The 19,148-nt window shown below is 44.7% G+C and overlaps 1 long non-coding RNA gene across 1 annotated transcript; it reads left to right on the top strand.

The window, feature by feature from the left end:
- Positions 1–2,797: 2,797 nt before the first annotated feature.
- On the top strand, positions 2,798–4,690 carry LOC140348690 (uncharacterized). Its single transcript, XR_011924508.1, has 3 exons — positions 2,798–2,913; positions 3,000–3,113; positions 4,658–4,690. It is a non-coding gene; the product is annotated as an uncharacterized lncRNA (long non-coding RNA).
- Positions 4,691–19,148: the final 14,458 nt, after the last annotated feature.

Here is a 19,148-nt window from a genome sequence, read left to right as displayed (position 1 = left end):
AGAGCTTACGATTCCCTGGACTGCATTGCAACGGAACTGAGCTACTTTTACTCTAAAGTATTGCTTTAACGCTGTGTTTTAAGGTGGTCTCGTGATGTTTTATTTTTCGGCGTTGTTCTGTACAAATCATATAATTATGTAGTATTTCTTGACCCGTGGGTTGTGTGGGTTGTGCTTTGTGTGTGTTTTATGGTGCTTTGCGGTTTGGTGTTGTTGTTTATGGTAGATGTGATTTGTTGACGTGAAAATAACTTTCACATTCTTGGATTAACACATTTTTATTATGTACTGAATCACCTGTGAATTCTGTTTATCGACAAATGGCAATAAACCTTATTCTGATTCTGATTCTTTGATCCTATTCAGGTTCTTTTGTAATCCAAGTATTTCCATTTTAATATAATAACTTCTAATTCTCTCCTCCTTGAACCGACACCTTAACGTGGTGGAGGGGTTTGAGCGCCCGAATGATCCCGGGAGCTATGTTGTCAGGGGCTTCAAGCCCCTGGTAGGGTCTCCCAAGGCAAACAGGTCCTAGGTGACGGGTCAGACAAAGATCGGTTCAGAAGCCCCCTATGATGAGTAAAAGAACAAGGCCGTTTACGTCGCCCGGATCGGCGTCACCGGGGCCCCATCCTGGAGCCAGGCCTGGGATGGGTGCTCGATGGCGAGCGCCTGGTGGCCGGGTCTTACCCCACGGGGCCCGGCCGGGCACAGCCCGAAGGAGCGACGTGGGGCCGCCCTCCCGTGGGCCCACCACCCGCAGGAGGATCCATAAGGGGCCGGTGCAGAGAGATCTGGGCGGCAGTCGACGGCAGGGGCCTCGGCGACCAGATCTCCAGACACAGAGACTAACTCTGGGGACATGGAATGTCACCTCGCTGGGGGGGAAAGAGCCTGAGCTTGTGCGGGAGGTTGAGCGATACCGACTAGATATAGTCGGCCTCACCTCCACGCACAGTTTGGGCTCTGGAACCCATCTCCTCGAGAGGGGCTGGACGCTCCACTTCTCTGGTGTTGCCCGCGGGGAGAGGCGGCGGGCTGGTGTGGGCTTGCTTATAGCCCCTCAGCTCAGCCGCCACGTGTTGGAGTTTACCCCAGTGAACGAGAGGGTCGCGTCCCTCCGCCTACGGGCCGAACAGCAGTGCAGAGTTCCCGGCCTTCTTGGAGTCCTTGGGAGGAGTACTGGACAGTGCACCGACCGGGGACTCCGTTGTTCTTCTGGGGGACTTCAACGCCCACGTGGGCAATGACAGTGACACTTGGGGAGGGGTGATCGGGAAGAACGGCTTCCCCGATCTGAACCCGAGCGGTGTTCAGTTATTGGACTTCTGTGCTAGCCACGGTTTGTCCATAACGAACACCATGTTCAAGCACATCAGTGCACATGGCACCAGGACACCCTAGGCCGGAGGTCAATGATCGACTTTGTTGTCGTGTCATCTGACCTCCGGCCGTGTGTCTTGGACACTCGGGTGAAGAGAGGGGCAGAGTTGTCAACCGATCACCACCTGGTGGTGAGTTGGATCCGCTGGCGGAGGAGGAAGCCGGACAGACTTGGCAGACCCAAACGCATTGTGAGGGTCTGTTGGGAACGTCTATTGGAGCCCTCTGTCAGTAGGGTATTCAACTCGCACCTCCGGGAGAGCTTCTCCCATGTCCCGGGGGAGGTTGGGGACATTGAGTCCGAGTGGACCATGTTCTCCGCCTCCATTGTTGATGCGGCTGCTCGGAGCTGTGGTCGCAAGGTCTCCGGTGCCTGTCGTGGCAGCAACCCCCGAACGCGGTGGTGGACACCGGAAGTTAGGGATGCCGTCAGACTGAAGAAGGTGGCCTATCAGGCCACTCTGGCTTGTGGGTCTCCGGAGGTCATCGACAGGTATCGGCAGGCCAAGCGAGCCGCGGCTCGTGCTGTCGCAGAGGCAAAAACCCGGGCCTGGGAGGAGTTCGGGGAGGCCATGGAGGAGGACTATCGGTCGGCACCAAAGAAATTCTGGCAAACCGTCCGGCGCCTCAGGAGGGGGAAGCAGTGCCTCACCAACACCGTTTACGGTGCGGGTTGAGGCCTGCTGACCTCGACTGGGGATGTTGTCGGACGGTGGAAGGAATACTTTGAGGATCTCCTTAATCCCTCAGTCACGTCTTCCGAAGAGGAAGTAGAGACCGGGGACTCAGAGGCTGGCTCATCCATCACCCAAGCTGAAGTCACTGAGGTTGTTCGCAAACTCCTCGGTGGCAGGGCTCCGGGGGTGGATGAGATCCGCCCTGAGTACCTAGAGTATGTTAATTAATAATACTGCTAAAACCCTCCTTCTTTCTATTGTTAGAGGTTACAGTGATAGTCTATTCACTTCAAGTCTTCCACCAAAGTAAACTGTGTAACTTCAGCTTTAGCTTAAGCTTAAGTTAAACTAAGTCAATATTAACTTCTAACTGGTTTTGACTTTTTGGGCTCTTTGTGATTTGACTGGCCTGATTGTCTCTATGGATATGTTATTGCTTTGCCTGGAATATTCCATGTAAAGCATTTGAATGATCCAGATCAAAAATACTGCTGCTCATGGTGGAGGGGATAGAACATACACCAGCCGTGAGGGGCAGGACCCGGCATCGTGAGTTCAAATTCCCCAGTCTCAGTCCCGTTTCACACACTTCACACTGGCCTGTCAAATAAAGTCTTAACAGGACTAAAACAGGACTAACGCTGGTCTAAAGCAGTTCTTTGAGGCAGATGAAGAACCGCAAATGCTTTTAGCTGACTGTCACACACTGACCCATTTCTCTTTCACACTCAAGAGATTAAAGATGTTTTCTAAACCCAAGACGTTCAGTCCACTTTTGATGGAGCTGACAGGGGACCAACTACAGGCAGCAGAGGAAAAGCTGAAGTCCTGTCTCCCTCAGTCAATCACGGTTTGTACCATTTTCTCACACACACACTTTTCATAAATACAGTAAATGATAGATTGAAATGCTAAAGTTCTGTTTTGTCTGCACAGGTTTATGGTTGTGTGGTGTTCAAGAACCGGTTCCCCTCAGATGAGCCCGTGCAGGTTCTAGTGGACAAATGGCCTGATTTTAGTGTTGTCATCTGTAAAGCGCAGTGTGAAGAGGTAACATGTGAGCTCGCGTGAAATGTTTGTTCAGAGAAACTGACAGTATTCAGGATTGATCAGAAAGAGGGCTTGACAGTGACACTTTTTGCTCATTGTCCACTGTGGCTCGTCAGCAGTGTTGGAGAAGTTACTTTTCAAAAATGAATCAGTTACATCACTTAGTTACTTCCTCAAGACTTGGTTGCATTATTTTGGGGTTACTGTATTTGTAATATAAATTAAATCCGATCCACGCTCCGATCCACGCTAGCCACACTAATTCAAGCCTTGCTAGCCAACCAACTCCAACTCATGCCACTTGAGCTATTTCTTTCCATACCTATTTCCTCATCCAGTTGTTTGATTCATCGTGGATGCTCATTGCAGATTTGCTTATATCGGCCTCATCATATCATTGGCTGCCATCTCCTTAGCCATTCATTCCCCAGAGTTGTCTGCCAGGCACGAGGTGCCCTCTGCAGAACTGTTGGGCACGAGGTTTCCTCTACAGGGCCACTGGGCATGAGATGCCTTCCCATGGCAGTCGGGCACCAGGGTGACCTCTCCAGAGCCACCGGGCACCGAGATACCCCTTTGGTTCTCTTCCGTGTCTCCTAAAACACCTTTTTTATCTCTCCGTCGTTCCTCTGTTCCTGCTTCCCCAACCATCCCCTAATTGATCCACTTTCCTTCTGCTGTCTCCTTTCATCCCCCATTCAATCCCTCTTCATTCCCCCCCTTTTTCCCCCCAATTGACCCTTGTCCTTCTCATGGCAAGTCATCGCAGCTTGCACATCTCCAGCCGTGTGACGCTCCTTGCTCTTGTTAGACTTCTTTACTACACCATTGCATCATCCTACAGAGCATGCTTTTCTGATTTAGTCAATTTGCTCCATTATTGTTCCAACACCTCCACAGTTGATCTCACCAGCAACTTCAAAAGCTTGTCTCCAAACTCTAACATGCTCCGGTTCCATCATTTTTGGCCAGTTTTCCGTAGATCAAGGCCTCCATAGTCTCATGTTCATGCCTCACAACAGGGCATCCTTCTTGCCCTCGCTCCTCATTAGCTTCTCCATAGCTTTCTGGTTGGAATTGTTTCTTGTCATTCTCCAGGGCTATCGGCTCCCGATTACCTCATTCAATGCCCTTACCATATGCAATTTCGTTAACTTAACTCACTACTCTCGAAACATTTGCACTACCTTCTTCCAAACTTACTTGGCTTACTTCTTTAGACCGGAAACGGGTGCCACCTGACTTAATCGTCTCGCATTGTTATTACAAAAAGGTTCTACGCAAGTTCTACACCTCTTCTTCCTCTGAGCGTCTGCCTCTAACCTCTAACCTTCTCAAACACTGCCTACATACACTCTCTCAGGCCACATCTCTTCTATGCTCAACCTAACAAGCACATGTTCTTGCTCACCTTCTTTGGGTTCTTCCAGTGTTTGGAATTTGCTCCATCTTAGAGTTAATTTGACCCATCCATTCATCACTGGTTTTTGGACCTTGTTCCTCACACTAACTCAATGACCAGTTCATCTATTTTATCTTTCCAGATGGAAGACCCGGCAAAAGAATTAGTCGTTTTCGAGAATAAAGAAAACTGCTCTGGAGGCTGTTGTGGAAACTATTCTATAACAAATGACAGAGAAAATGAGGCGAAATGTAACCAAGTTGTCTTGTTCAAAAGTGGTTCTTTATTTCAGCCGTGCACAGCCACAGTTCTCGTCTGTCCCTCCCTGATCTGACCAGAGCAAACATTGAGTTCAGCTTATTAAGGCACAACAGGTGCCACGTATGCACAAAACCAGTCTAAACATATTGCAGAAAAACACACTCAATGTTCTACCTCATGTGAGACATCCTTGGATCCGCAGCTGTCAGTCTGTTTACCCAGGGATGTCTGCAGAGTCATAATAAGTGTGACCCGGATGTTACACATATGTTGACCTAAGTTCTATGGCATCAGGCAAAGACATTACATTTTTACACCACAATTCCCCCCTTATGATTAGAATCAAACCCCTGGTTTATTATTAATCATTAGCAAAAAAATGTCAACAATGTATCAATCAATATAAGTAAATCAACAACCTGAAAATCAAAAGAATGTTAAGCACATCATCAAAATTCAGCAGAAGCAAAACTGTCAAAGGAGAAACACTTAACACCTGTTCAGAGGATAAACCTTTGTCCTGGGACTTTAAACCAGTGTCTCAATCCTCACATTACCGCAAAATTAGCACATGTATTTAAAATGCAAACAATGATTAGTTCATCTCCGGTGATTAGGTTAAGTATAAGATTAAGAATAGATAAAAAATAAAACCAAGTGGTTCCAATCTAATTTTTTTTGTTATATATTAAACTAATCTACAGGATCCTCTGCAGGTGGAGTCATCATCTGAGTCACTCACATGATCAGAATCACCAGGTGGAGTGATTGTGTCAGGTCCTGTCATTTGAATGGACACAAATTGGGCAGAAACCGTCTTACTAATCATCCTGTGTAAGCATGGGATCACATCCTGTGTAAGCATGGGATCACACAGGAGAACAGGATTAAGATCACTACCATAATTATAGCTAAATTGATAAGTCTGTTATGCCAGGAGGACAGAGACCAGTCGAACACCAACGAAGAGTGAGTGTGGGACAGAGTCTCTGACTCCATGAGATCACGGAGCTTAGTCAAATTTGCGAGTCCCTGTTGGATCGCTCCTCCATCCTCATCGTTAGAGGGAATGTATGTACAACAAGCTTGGCGTAGTAAAATGCAGACTCCACCCTTTGAGGCTGTTATCAGATCGAGGACGATGCGATTCTGAAGTGCCACTGCGCGAAGTGCATTCAGCTCTTCTCTCTGTAATTCAATAGTAGCAAGTGTTGTGTTGATAAAGGAAGTAAATCTATAGCTAAGAGTCTCTACACGCAACATCAGTTTACCCACACCTAGATTTGGGAACAATGCCAATAATACTTTTTCCCCTGTTGTCCAAATGTTGTGGTCGTCTGGCACATCAGAACTCCAACCAGAGTAATGAGGCAGCAGATCCCTTTGTGCCCTGTGTGTGACATGTGGTGTGTTGGATATTATGTATGAATGATCTGAAGGGACCACAGCGGCACATCGGCCCACCCATCCCGCCGGAAGACATTCATACATGTAATATCCACAAAGAAACATGTAATCCTCTATTGGAATGGTCCCTAAAATGTCTGGTACAGTGAAGTATGGTGCACATGTGGTTCCAGGACTCGACTGGGATGTGTTCAGGTGGGTGCCGTCCTCTAGATAAGTGCACGGGACATATACTGCAGAACAATATATATTAGGGATTTGTCCCACGCGTGTTGGTTTAAGTTCAGATACTATGTCTACGGATGTAATGTTCTGTGCGAAGCAGGTGAATTTAGAGCCAGGTTTAATGTTGAAAGGTCCAAAGAGTGGTCTCAGTTCTAAATTTTCAGATGGTTTGATTAAGGTTAATTTAGTCTTGCGTGATATAGGAGGGGTTATCGCTCTCCACACAGACCAAACTATCTTACTCAGAAGTTTAGCATAATCTAGAGACATCAGAATGGCAGGTACTCTGTTGGTCAGGTCAGACACAGGAAGAGGCAGCACATGTGGGGACGTGGTTGCTATGGGCATGTGTGTACACACATAGCAATCTTTACGTTTGTGGCTCTCGGCTATATATTTAGCATATCGATACCAGAAATTTAGTGTGTAGACAGTGGAATGATTGCTAGTGTATGTAAGGTGTGTCTCAGCTTTAGGTGAGTCATGATTCTGCAGAGTGCGAGTGTTACGGTCTAAACTTTGTTCTTTTGGACATATCAAACTAAGCAGAGCAATATGAAGTATCAACCATGTTTAAAGCTGCAAACAACAACAACGGGACAATAAACATGATTCTACAGTTCAAAGACCTGCCGGTGCTCCTGCCGGTGCTCCTGTCGATCTTGTTGCAGCTCTTGGGCTCCAGGTGTGGCTCAGGAGCCATGAGGAAAGTGGGAAAGTGGAGAGTGTCTGTGTAGATGTGATTACCAAACGCTGCAGAGAAAAGTGGAGCTTTAAACTGCGCTGTGGTTTGGCAAAGTGCCACGTGCTCGGAGCACCCGATCAGACCGCTCTGGTTGTGCGGGTCGAGCCTTACGACCTGCTCTGCCCCCCGCTCTCTCGCACTTGAGATCGTTGCAATTCAAAGGTCCCACGACGTCCTCAGTGGTCGGCCCGTGTGTCTGACCCACAGGTGGGCAGACAGCCGCGTTGTCGTTGATCTCAACAGGTGAGCTGAAGATGGCTCTGCAGTGTGATGCGTGAATCCACTGCAGTGTCGGCGATGAGAAGAACTTGGACCAGGATCCAGTCCCCTGGTTTGAAGGACAGCTTCAGCTGCCTTTGGGAGAGCAGTTTTCACCTGCACAGAACTAGAGAACAACAGTGCATACAATTCTTTACAGGGCGCTATGCCCCGGCGTGGTACTCTGTGATCAGAGCTTTGACCACTGCGTTGCTGGAGGCGTGTTTCCATGGAAACGCCTCCACATGCCGGGACTAAGCATCGACAAATCTTTTGGGCATAAATGTTAAAATCTTTGTGAACCAATTTATCATTCCCCCCTTTGATGCAGGTCACGGTCATGTGAAATCAGCACCATTTGCCTGAAAACATATTTAGATAAGCAGACCAACCAAACTTCGCCCCTTTTCCACGCCCCAGCCTTCTTCCACACAGAGATTTCCTCTGTTGTGGCAAAGCTCTGCATGGCATTGAGATAATGTGGGATGGATGCTACATGAGACACAAAACATACAGTAAAAATGGTCACAGTCCTATGGTTACTATGGTTACTATGGTTACAGATGTGTCTGGGCAGGGGACCTGAGCCCAGCACCTCTCAGTTAGTGCACACTGCAAACCCTACTCGGTTCCGTCCTGTGTCTGCGTCCCAAGATGCAGAACCATCTAGAAAAATAATCAAATCAGGGTTAGTGAGCGGCTCCTCCCTCAGGTCCGGTCAGTGGAAACAACAATGAGATAGAAAGATGAGAAATTTTCTGCAACTGGGTCCAGTTTAGCAGAGAAATAAGTGACAGGTCGTAGGGAGCCCCCATGGTCAAAAGGACAGACGTCCTGCAGCCGTTGCGTTCGTGGACAGTCTGTGTGAAAGGTCTAGTTGGGTCGGGTCAGAGTTGGAGGCTTCTGTAAGGCCATTTTCAACTCACAGAAAGCTGTGTCTGCTTCCTCGGTCCAGGTCATTTTGTCATTAGTCCGAAGGCCTTTACCATGGATGAGTGCACTTAAAGGAGACTCCATTAAAGGAGACTCCATTACAGAATAATTTGGGATGAATTGTCGACAATATGAACACATTCCCAGGAATGACATCAATTGTTTCTTAGTTATTGGTTTTGGAATATTTTGTATTGTTGCAACACGCTTTGTGGAAATGCTTTTGCCATGTTTAGATATCACATGACCCAGGAAGGTGACTTCCTCTTTAACAAATTGTAATTTAGAAAGGCTCGCTTTGTGGCCTTCTGCATGTAAATGTTTTGGGAAAAAAAAAAACTCCTTCAGCAGCGTTGCTCTTATCTATGTCTTTGGAAACACAACAAACGTCTGCAAAGCTAGAGACAAACGCTGTCTCCAGGACTTTGTGGAATGTTAAAACAACGCATCAGAATCAGGCATTTCAACCCAGTCCTCCACAGAAATCTTTAACAAAATCTTGAGTTTCCCCCCAGTTAGCCATAATAGGTTTTGATAATGCTAGATACATATTTGTATTAGACAAATTTAAATTTTCGAGATAGTCTGGGAGTGGCACAGAGACGCCAGAGAAATGATCATCCCAGTAAAAGAAGTCAGTCATTAGTACATCTTCCCCACATTCACACCACTGCACAGCATCATTCAGTTCTATGTCTGTGACAAACAAGGAATGTGTTGCAGCTCTCCTACATCTCTAAAGTCAAAAGAAGAAAGAAAATCAGATTTGGGAGCTGTGAGCTCCATAAGGAAATTTGAATCATAATTTAATTCTTTGATAGTCATCACCTTTAATCCATCTGAAGTGGAGATGAGACAAAGACCCAAATGACACATGAGATCTCGTCCAAGAAGATTGACAGGACACGAGTGAGAATATAGAAATTCATGTTTGAATTTTTGACCACCAAGAGACGACTCATCAGGGAGTCGTCTGTTTTTGACTGGACGGGTTTGGGTGAGACACTTTGCAGCCGGCAAATGCACATATTCCTTTCCATGGCCATACATAAAATAATGAATGAATAAGACCTTCAAAAAAAAAGATAAAAAACTATATATATATATATATATATATAAAAATATATACACATACTGTGTTTATTTGTTAAATATATTATTGGTTAAAAAGTTGAAATGTCTCCATTTGTGTCTCTTTTTGTTAACACAACCTTCTTGTTCGTAGTGGAAACTGATTACAACAATATTGAGATTTTCAAAGCTTTGGCGGCTGAAAAGCAGATGAGCCTCGAGCTCAGTTCCGTGCATCTGATGGTTTGGAAGAACGATGTCCCCAAACATGGAAATCCAGTCAGGTTAAATTCAATGTATTTTTTAATAGTATCAAACATGTCACGGATATTGTTGAGCAGTTACATAACCCAACCAAATGTTAACTTTTACTTTGATGTCTTTTACTCTAAATGTGTTCATAGTGAAGTGGGTTAAAATTACTTGAAGATATATCTATCTTAAGATGTTTTTTACATTCACATTTTTTATAAAGTTAATGTAGAATATTTAATTTGATCTTAAACTCAACTAATTGCTTTGGATCAACTCAACACAAGAGAATAGAAAATGCACCAGTGGTCAAGTGGTTTTAAGTCACAGCACACATGCCAAGCTCCGTCTGCAGTGTCGTGACTTCGAATCCCGACTCCGACTTTACTGTATGTCCTCCCTCTCTCTCAATCCCCATTTTACCCTGTCCTCTCCTGTATAATAAATCCTACAGGCAACAAAATCTTACAGAAAAGAGAGACTGGAGCCATATGTATTTATTCATTAAATGTATTACACAGACCAGAGATGGCTACAAGCCCATTCTCACCTTTGGTACCTGGGCAGAGCAAAGAGAATCAGGATAACAGTGTGCAGGCAATCCGTAAAGTGGCCTATGTAACATCTAAAATACAGTTTAAAAACAGACAGAAAAACAAACACTGACTTCACCAGCAGAGGAAGCATCTCAGAAAGGGGAGGGGAGTGGCCTTCTGCCTGAGGGGAGTGGCTCAAATAGTCCATGTCCAGGGTGGAAGGGTCGGCTGTGATCAGACCTATTGGTGCGTTTTTCTACGCTCTCGACGCTTTGAGCGCGCGTATGAGCCGGCCGAGGCGACGAAAGCGGCTTACGCGACGCGCTCAGATATGCTGAAGTCTCCTGCAGCTGAAGCGTAGCAGCCGCCGCAGCAGCCAATCAACGTAACGTGTAACATTTCAAAACATGTGTCCTCTGCACCCTTTTCATATTTCATATTGCTCCCATCACAATCCCGTCTGGATGTTCTTTTTAAATATATAAGTTTATTTGAAGTTCTAAAGCTCGGTCTGAAGGTTTGGCATTTGTTGACTGTAGGAAATATCAATGTCTATTTAAAGATCACACACAAAAACAACCAAGGACAAGAACTGAGAAGCTAATCACTGTTTATTTACAAAACAATATTACAACTGTACAACAGACTGTAGAAAAAATATATCTAAAAGGACAGTTTGATTATTTAAATGTCCGTTAGGCTCTTTATTGTGTGCAGCGGGAAGGCTTCATCTGCTACAAAAACATGGGGCTGTAGGCCTCTGCCTTCAGTCCCGGGCAGGTTCTGGCCTCCAGCCCTCTGCTGTGGGCACAGCCATAAATTCGTCCACAAGACAGTCCCAGATGGCAGCCGCCACATCAGGGACAATGGAGGCGACTGTGGACACACCAACCCGGACGCTGCTGGCAATTGTCCTTTAGGAGTCTCCAGTGGCAAGATATCTGGATCAAAAAACAAACATACAAATAACTATATAGCCTAAATACAGTTTACTTGTACTTTTATCAAATATACCAAGAACATATATCAAGAAAAAGCAATATAAAGACTTTTTACTAACTATTACAGGACTATTTACACTGATTACTTTTATTAGCTATGTATGTTTAACAATACACTCTATTATTACATCTGATGAATTACTGACCGAAGACGATGGACAAGCGCTCAGCAGCTGGACTCGAGCGTCTGTAGTTTGTGTCCTGGTATGTTATCCTCGCATCAACGCGGGACAACAGGTCGTCAAACTGGGTCCGGGACAGACGAAAATAGTCCACTGCGTAAAACCTTTCTATGTATTCTGCGTCGGGCGCGCTTAGGCGTGTGCGGTCTGTACGAGGCTTAATTCCAGCGGGGCTGTGAGCATGTTCTACACCCATCCTGACCACAGGGGCAAAGGATAACATAAGATAAGATAAGATAATCCTTTAATATCCACACAAGGGGAAATTTCGTTGTTACAACGCAGTAGAACAGGAGGAAAGGACAGATTATAGGAAGTTTCAAAAACACACTCTTAATAGAACTCTTATGAACAAAACAAAAAAAACCTCTTATTAACAAAACTCCTCTCCTATCTTAATAGGGAATGGAGGGGGGGAATAAAATAAAATAGATAATAAAAATACAGAATAAAGATAAAAATCAGATAATAATAATAAAATAATAATAATAGAATAAAATAAAAATAAAATAAAGTAAAAATAACTAGCACAAGACTAGGTAATACTATTAGCAGGTAAGTAAACCGTATAAAAAACAAAATAGAACACTCTTATTTACAGGTATTGCACATGGTTGATTCAGTATTGCACATGAATATGATGGTATTGCACATGGTTACATCAGTATTGCGCATGTTCAGGGCAGTGTTTGTTGTAGAGTCTGACAGCAGCAGGAAGGAAAGACCTGCAAAACCTTTCCTTCACACATCGAGGGTGGATCAGTCTCTCACTGAAGCTGCTCTCCAGAGCGGAGAGAGTGTCCTGCAGGGGGCGACACTCATGGTCCAGCATAGATGTGAATCTAGCCAGGACCCTCCTGTCCCCCACCTCCTGCACCGAGTCCAGAGCACAGCCCAGGACGGAGCTGGACTTCTTGATGACTCTGTCCAGTCTCTTCCTCTCCCTCTCTGTGATGCTGCTGCTCCAGCAGGCCACACCGTACAGGAGGGCTGATGCCACCACAGAGTCATAGAAGGTCTTCAGGAGTGACAGGAGTGGCCCTGTCAGGAGTGGCCCTGTCACTCCAAAAGAGCTGAGTCTCCTCAGGAGGTAGAGCCGACTCTGGCTCTTCCTGTACAGTACGTCTGTGTTATGAGTCCAGTCCAGTTTGTGGTTCAGATGAACACCCAGGTACTTGTATGAGTCCACTCTCTCAATGTCCCGTCCCTGGATGTTCACTGGTGAGGGGGCAGTGGGGTGGCGTCTGCGGAAGTCCACCACCATCTCCTTGATCTTCCCCGCGTTGATGAGGAGGTGGTTCCGCTGACACCAGTCCACAAAGTCCTGCGCCAGTCCTCTGTACTCCGCACAGGTGTCTTCCTTATCAGAGAGTGTCATAGAGAAACAATTGGATATGTGTTTGCGTGTGTGTGTAAGGAGTCAACTCTTCATAGTATATCAAAATATAGTTTAATACAGTCTCGTAAAGTTAACCTGTTACCATCCACCTGCGCGCCGACGCGCATTTTCCAAATTACAAAAGTTCTCTTACATCATCACTTTTATTTCCGTGGTCAATACCAGAAAGTTATACATCATTTTAAAGGTTATTTTCTCAACAAAACGAATATCTCATTGATTGAATAATATGCCCCAATAAGCAATTACCAATAGTTTGTGAGAGAGTCTCTTTTACAAACGCATGTCTTACCTGTTTGCTGTTTATGATGGACGAAACGGCTTTCAATCTGTACATTCTTGTACTCAGTCTGTCCGTAAGAATCCATAGAAAAATAATATCCACTTGTATTTTTCCTGAAGTTATCCAATTTCGAGATATTGTCAAGTAAACAAAGTTTTCTTCTCTGGCTCATACTTTTGTCCGGCTCGTCCAGCGCATTTCTCCGTCCATAACAAATGACCTGATTGACTTATAACATGGTGTTTGGCATCGATCTTTTCTTCAGACTGTTAGCTACAGAATGCGACCACCCATTTACTGTCCATGGGTTTGTTTTTTACAGCCTCCGCAAAAAAAGAAACCCCGCTTCCGACGCGCGCATCCATCTTTGTTTTTAGCCACATCGCTAATGCTAACGGTGACGTAGAATACTTTGATTGACATATTATTCTAGCCAATAAGAATAGCTTTCGAATGCGGGGTGGGACTTAGGGCTTCTTCACACAGAATCGTCTCTATTCACGTGCGTAAAGCAGTCGGAGCCTAGATTTTTAGGCAGGAGGCGACTAGATTTACGCATCACATTTTCTGATTTTCTTAGCCTTTTGGACGCACAGTTTGTTAGATATATGTATTATTATACCAATACAAAAATAAAATAAAAACATTATAATTTTTTTTCTTTTTTTTACCTCTATATGGGAAATTCATGGGTAAACTCATATTTACACATTTTCACATACATTGTTTTTAGCAGTTATAATAGGTATTAGTGGCCTACAAAACATCAACATGTATGTTTTATGATCACAGAGGAGCTATTCATTCATTTTCTACCGCTTGTTCCCTTTCGGGGTCACGGGTGACTGGAGCCTATCCCAGTGACTTTGGGCCTTAGGCGGGGTACACCCTGGACAGTGGCCAACTCGTCGCAGGGCATAGAGGAGCTAATATTGTAATAAAACAGTTTGGAACAGTTGGCACATATTTGGATCACTTATAATTACAATATACTTTTTGATAGAAAAAGGTCAACAGCACCAGAATGCCTGTTCCTAGAGATCTGAAACTTTACACAGTTGTTGTCAACAAGATAAACATCATGTACAGTGAACAGCATAAGCACACAATGAAGTATGTCATGCTCAGGACCATTACAAATTGACAATATTCAGGCGAGACTAAAAAAAGGATGTTTGGTTTATGGGCTTCTGTAGTGTAAGTTCTGACAGTGTTCATGTGCACATCTGCAGAAACTAGAAGGCCTAAGCTATTATCAGTGAATTAGAAGTAAAATGTGTTGGATCAGGAATGAATATAAAGTACTCCAGTCAGTGTAACTGTCTGGATCCAACTTCAGATTAAATATGAATCAATCATAATTTTTTTATTTTTGTGATCATTTACGCAATCCACCAACTACTGTTACTTAACAACACCGATACAAATGAAAAACATGCACAAAAGAAAAAAATTATCTTTTAATTTTTTTAAACACCTTATAATACATCTCACACACTGCTTCAGATTATCACTCTTGATTACTTTTAGTAAGAGTTTTCAATTGTGCAGATTAAATCATTCATATTTGGTGATATTTGTAAAAGATAAATTTGCTTTTCAATAGTGAAATAATAAACCAATAATGATGACTTTGCTGAAGTATAGAAGAAATGTGAAATCTGCGATCTTTCTGGCGTGTTTATGTGCGTATTGTATTTAGCCTCGGCTACTAGCCTGCTACTAGTAGCATGTAAACACGCCAGAAAGATCGCAGATTTTGGCTAATATTGGAGTAGCAAGTAGCCATACATAATGTATTTTGCACACTTTTCGTGGCAGTACAAATATGATTTTAGTAGCGTAGTGCTGACGGGAGGTTGAATTGAAATTGCTTACTTTCGTAATGACCACGTATGGGCAAGTTAAGATGCGTTTTCAGATTGTTCCTTAATTCATCCAGCCACAAAGTATTTATAGCCATCCAAGCTCTTGTAACTTGTCAGTGCTTCAGCAGTGTACGAAGACGATTCGTTGATCAGGTAATTGTATATGTCCGGGTTGCTTGTTACTGCAGAAGAGCTGCGACTCGCTGAAAACACTGGCTGAAACATCGCTTTCGGCAGCGAGCACGGGTCTGGGCATCCTATCTCACCAATCTCTGATAAATAACGCTCTTTGTGAGGGTCTGACAAACTCGCAGCATATTCAGACAGTCATCACAGTGAGTGTACGTGTATCCGTGTGCGTATCAAGTGTGTTCTTGCCGTCCGCAACGATTGCGCAACTGAATCACGTGACGGCCTCTATAGGCAGAGTTGGAAAGTAACTAAATGCAAAAACACGTATTCAGAATACAATTGTTGAGTGTCTAAAAATGTATTTTGGTTAAAGTTTTTTTGATTGGGCAATTTAGAATTGGTGAGAAATGATAAAACAGTGCTGTGTTTTTCCCACTTTTTATGAATTTTAAGTGAAAACATTCCACATATTCAGAATACAGATATTTTTCTGGACTATGTTACTACTCAACACTGATTATAGGAAATATGCTAAAGCATTTCGTGCCAAAAGAGTGTGTTTTTACCAGAAAAGACAAACCAGCAGCGGTTGGTCCATTAAGGGCCCTGTCAATCTGTCAACTACGTCACTTTTTTTTTGTGTCTAAAAACAACATAATCTATTCAGAAATATCTTATATTCTTATTAGTGTAAATGTGTAAAATAATAATATATATCCATATATATATATATATATATATCTATAAACAGATATAGATGTATACTTTGTTGGCGCGCCGCGCCAAAATTACACTGAAATTAGTAGTTTTATGGTATGGCTAATGAAACCTTGCAATTTCCCTTATTGTTGGTCAGCTGTTGGCGCACCTGGAAGAAAGTGTCCCTCATTTGGGGTTGAGGTAGTTGGCAACACTAGCCCTTTTAAACGTAGTAGTTACGCCGTGGAGCTACGCTTTTACGCTAGAGACACAGACATGTGCACGCGCATACGCGGAAGTGCCACACGTCGTGTTTTCTGTGTTTACGTCTTAAAACTGCATCTACAGAGTCTGTGACAAAAGGTACGTCCAAAACGACTCAGAATGAGCTGCTCAACTGTTTGCTGGATTTAATAGTGTTGAAAGCGGCTGATTTCGTATCGATCCGAGCCACATGTGTCTGTCAAACCCGGTGCTCCGTTACCATGACAACAAACACGCAGTTTCTTTTAGTTGATTACTTGCATAAGGCCAACGCTAAATATCACTTAACTTCTATTGATAAAAATATGCTTTTGTTATTAGAAAACCTAGGAAATAAAGCTATAAATGACAACTTTCCAACAGCAATAATGTCTGTGATGATTAAATATAAACATGTAAAATGTTGCACATGTAGTTCAGGGTAACTAATGCTACTTAAAGCTGTTTTATGAAACACCAACAATTGTTTGTGTTTTTATTTTTATAAGTCACAGTATCACTGAGATTTTTTATTTGCTCTTTACAATCTGATATTTTATAAAGTGTAAAATGTAATTTTATGTCAAATGTATTTCCCTCACAAATGGAATCTGCCTCTAAGTCATTGTCTTATCATTACCAAAAGTGGAAATAAAGTGTGTTTACTTAATTAATTCAGTTGTAAATGTGTTTTTAAAATATGTATCCATAGAGTCAATGTTAAAAATTTCAGCTGTCACTGAGACAAACATCACATGTTTTCCTTCTTCATCCGACCTTTTTGTGACTAAGAGGCTTAACATCTTTCTATTGTTAGAGGTTACAGTGATAGTCTATTCACTTCAAGTCTTCCACCAAAGCAAACTGTGTAACTTCAGCTTTAGCTTAAACTTAAATATTAAAGTCAATATTAACTTCTAACTGGTTTTGACTTTTTGGGCTCTTTGTGATTTGACTGGCCTGATTGTCTCTATGGATATGTTATTGCTTTGCCTGGAATATTCCATGTAAAGCATTTGAATGATCCAGATCAAAAATACTGCTGCTCATGGTGGAGGGGATAGAACATACACCAGCCGTGAGGGGCAGGACCCGGCATCGTGAGTTCAAATTCCCCAGTCTCAGTCCCGTTTCACACACTTCACACTGGCCTGTCAAATAAAGTCTACCTTAAAAAAAGTCAATAGCTGCATAACTCCTGTGCGGGATGGTCTCCCCAGTGTCTCCACTGATCTGACCTGCTCTCCATGGAGATGATAACGTTTGTGTCGTACTCTGGAACATTCCTGGCAAAGCAATATGAACACCAGGTATGCAATTTATTCAGTAAATATGACCACGTTTTCCACCCAAGATGCACGATGTAACATTTCTGCTTCCATCTCATGAGGGTGATGCATTTGCTCTGCCTACAATGCTCCACTATTTTATTTACCACGAAGACAAGGACAGTTCTAACCTTGAGCAGGACGATTTGTCCTAAAATAAACTTAAACTAAAAACAACCAAAAACAAACTTAATCTAACTCAAACAAAACAAGTCCAAAGGCCACTGAGGCGTTGTCCATGTTAGACTTTACTCAGTGAATGAAACAAAATGTCCAAACTAAAGAGATCCAGTGGTGTGAAAAAGTGTTTGCCCTCTTTCTGACAACACACTCCATCCATCTTCTTTCCACTTATCCGGGGGCCGGGTCGCAGGGGCCCCCCGACCCCAGACCCTTCTTCCAGCTCCTCCGGGGGGTCCAGAGGCGTTCCAAGATGAAAGGTTGGGACTAAACTGCGGAAAACTCGACGACTATGGGACGACCATTTATCGTCCTCTCTGTCCGTGGTCCTGAACAACCTGTTGTATTCACTGAAGTTGTCCACATTGAACAGTGTCGGTCACACCGAGGTCTGCTGGACATCACTGTGTCATGTTTAAAAACTAATCCATTCAAATTTAGACCAAAGCGGTGCAAGAACAATCCACAGTCACAGACGTAGGTGACGGAGAGGGATATGAAGGAGATTAAAGGAGACTCTTTGGGAGCGTTAAAAGACGGCTGGGGTATATGACTGAGATAAGTCATTAAAGATAACGACGCCTGCGGGAGTCGCTGACCGAAATAAGTAATTTAAGATAACGGCAGCAGGAGCCAAGAAACTAGCGTAAAATAATGGCTGAGGTGGCCAAGAGACGCTTGGGTAGCGTGAAATAACGGTCAATTTAGCCAATAGGTATAAAAAACAAACCAAAAAAAATACTTATAGGTCCCCTTTAAGTTGTAGAAATGACTGTTTCAGCATAGACGGGGGAGTTTACGCCTTCATGTGAGGAGCATGCACCAGCGCAGGCTCAGAGGGCTCAGGGCGCAGGCTCAGAGGGCTCAGGGTGCGGGCTCAGAGCGCAGGCTCAGAGGGCTCAGGGCGCAGGCTCAGAGGGCTCAGGGTGCGGGCTCAGAGCGCAGGCTCAGAGGGCTCAGGGCGCAGGCTCAGAGGGCTCAGGGCGCAGACTCAGAGGGCTCAGGGTGCGCTCAGAGCGCAGGCTCAGAGGGCTCAGAGGGCTCAGAGGGCTCAGGGCGCAGGCTCAGAGGGCTCAGAGGGCTCAGAGGGCTCAGGGTGCGCTCAGAGCGCAGGCTCAGAGGGCTCAGAGGGCTCAGAGGGCTCAGGGCGCAGGCTCAGAGGGCTCAGAGGGCTCAGAGGGCTCAGAGGGCTCAGGGCGCAGGCTCAGAGGGCTCAGAGGGCTCAGGGCGCAGGCTCAGAGGGCTCAGAGGGCTCAGAGGGCTCAGGGCGCAGGCTCAGAGGGCTCAGAGGGCTCAGGGCGCAGGCTCAGAGGGCTCAGAGGGCTCAGGGCGCAGGCTCAGAGGGCTCAGAGGGCTCAGGGCGCAGGCTCAGAGGGCTCAGAGGGCTCAGGGCGCAGGCTCAGAGGGCTCAGGGCACAGGCTCAGGGTACAGGGCTCAGGGCACAGGCTTAGGGCACAGGGCACAGGGCTCAGGGCTCAGGGCTCAGGGCTCAGGGCTCAGGGCACAGGGCTCAGGGCTCAGGGCACAGGGCACAGGCTCAATGCTCAGGGCTCAGGGCTCAGGGCACAGGGCTCAGGGCTCAGGGCACAGGCTCAGGGCACAGGCTCAATGCTCAGGGCTCAGGGCTCA

This window comes from Eucyclogobius newberryi, unplaced genomic scaffold, assembly GCF_026437365.1.
Source record: "Eucyclogobius newberryi isolate DKJ021-1_F unplaced genomic scaffold, fEucNew1.0.hap1 SCAF_7, whole genome shotgun sequence".
NCBI classification, from domain to species: domain Eukaryota; kingdom Metazoa; phylum Chordata; class Actinopteri; order Gobiiformes; family Gobiidae; genus Eucyclogobius; species Eucyclogobius newberryi.
The sequence above is the reverse complement of the archived record's forward strand: the minus strand, read 5'-3'. Positions and strand labels throughout refer to the sequence as shown.